This window comes from Poromitra crassiceps (genome assembly GCF_964638095.1).
Source record: "Poromitra crassiceps genome assembly, contig: HAP1_SCAFFOLD_713, whole genome shotgun sequence".
In the NCBI taxonomy this organism is placed as follows: domain Eukaryota; kingdom Metazoa; phylum Chordata; class Actinopteri; order Beryciformes; family Melamphaidae; genus Poromitra; species Poromitra crassiceps.
This window is the reverse complement of record NW_028151695.1, coordinates 17,134-19,100: the sequence shown is the minus strand read 5'-3', so window position 1 is coordinate 19,100 and position 1,967 is coordinate 17,134. Positions and strand designations below refer to the sequence as shown.

At 44.3% G+C, this 1,967-nt stretch overlaps 1 long non-coding RNA gene across 1 annotated transcript; it reads right to left on the bottom strand.

Annotated features, from left to right (window-relative positions):
* Window positions 1-580: 580 nt before the first annotated feature.
* On the bottom strand, window positions 581-1,287 carry LOC310771504. Its single transcript, XR_014552436.1, has 3 exons — window positions 1,192-1,287; window positions 880-1,034; window positions 581-772 (listed from the first exon to the last, which is right to left on the bottom strand). It is a non-coding gene; the product is annotated as an uncharacterized lncRNA (long non-coding RNA).
* Window positions 1,288-1,967: the final 680 nt, after the last annotated feature.

Below are 1,967 nucleotides of genomic sequence, written 5' to 3'. Positions count from 1 at the left end.
TGTGGCCGAAAAATGTTTCACAGTGTGATGACACGTATATCATTGTAATTCCAGGGACCAGTGCCAACAGCCTCAACTTCCAAATTTACCTGCTGGAGGGGCTGCACAGGTGGAACCAGGACCGTCGTGTCGCTGCCCTGGCTGGTGATGATTCCCATTTGCGCAGCTACTCAGGAGACCTGCTGCATTGTGTCAATGTGAATTACCTGAGGCTGTTCGGCAGAAAGCTGGCGCCAGAGTACTGTCCACCCTCCCGTTACACAGGTAAAAAAATATATAAAGAAATTGTTAAGCAGATTTCAGTATTTCTTGGGTAGGGTTGGGTACCGTTCACATTTGAACCGATACCGGTACGGTACCGGTACCTGGAATTCGGTACGGTACCAAAAACGGTACCTTTTTCGATACTTTTTTGACTAAAAAAAAAAAAAAAAAAAAAATTTTTGCTACAACAAAAATGTACAGTTTCTAAAACAAATAAGTCCAAACTTCTCAATTTCAACATTGTTCTTTATTTAGATTTTTTTTTGTTTAGCAGCAGCACCCAACAAAATATAACCCCTCCCTCCCTCTTCCCTCCCAAACCAAGAGTTTACTTGTGCAAGGTAATGGTCTGCTCCATCCATCAGCGGTCACTGCAATATGGTCAACTGCCCTGAGTTCCTCCTTCACATTCTTCTTCTCAACACGACACCAAGCTGGAATAAGTGTGTTTGTGAGAAGGTCTCTGGAGGGAGGGGAGTATTTTGGGTTCAGGGTCCCTGTCATCTCCCTATATATAGACAATAAAAATAACTATTGTTAGTAACTTAGCTTACTCTATGAATATCACACACACACACACATTATCACCCATTTATACATAAATAAATAATTTACCTGAACCATGGAGACTCCACCGTTGCGAAGGGCAACATGCCTTTTACAATGAAGGCAGTCACTGGCCCTGTGGCACTCATTTACTTTCTGCCGGGGTAAAGCTGCTTTCTTCGCCAGGGTGAAGGGTGTCTCCTGTGCGACTCTCACACGGTGGCCTAGCAAAGAAAGCAAGAGTGTAACGTTGAATAACACGTCTCACGGTGACACGAACTGAGGATAATAATAACGTTAGCAACGCTAGTTACGCTACTAAACATGCTAAGCTATAAGCTACAACTATCCAGCTAACGTTAGCTAATTAAATGACGTTACCTGATGTTGAAGAAGTCGACGCCTCACTTGCGACACTTGAAGTTTCGTCGTCGTCGCTGTCCGTTTCAGCTAACGAAGCAGAGGAGCTGCTGGCTGTAGGTGCGTTGCTGCTGGTGGGGCTGCAGCGTCCACCCTCAGGCTATCGAACACTTTACAGTCTTCCGCATTTAAAAAGATTTTATGCTTGACCAAGTGTTTCCTCAAGTTAGAGGTGTTCCCCTGGCCAGCTTTGCACTTCGCATCGCAAATGTTACAGCGAGCGTTGTCTGAGTCTATCTTTGTGAAGTGTAGCCAGTGCCACACTTTGGACCGCAAGCGAGAGGCCATCTTCTTCTCTTCAGCTTGTTTTGGCAGTGACGTGATGACGTAACCCACCCTCGTGTGTGTTGCCTTCAAGTTTGCGTCGGAATTTCTATTTCGCTCGCTGTCTTTGTATCACTGAGATGCGTTCAAGTACCGACATTTTTAAATTATAATAGAAAAAAAAAAGTACCGAAATGAGGTACCGTTTCATGTCATGTGAACTGATACTCGGTAGTACCGCCCACTTTCGGTCGGTGCCTGTAAAAGTACCGAGTTCGGTACCCATCCCTATTCTTGGGAACTTGTGTGCAATCATGCACCTACGATTGCTTTACATCAGTATATAATGTGTCAAACGAAACCTTTGAGACTGCAAATTGTGTCTTATCTGGGAAATGTTAGGCTGTCATATTGCATGTCATTGCAAAAATGTTGCTTGGAGGTTTTAGGTATTCCATCCACCATTGGTCCTA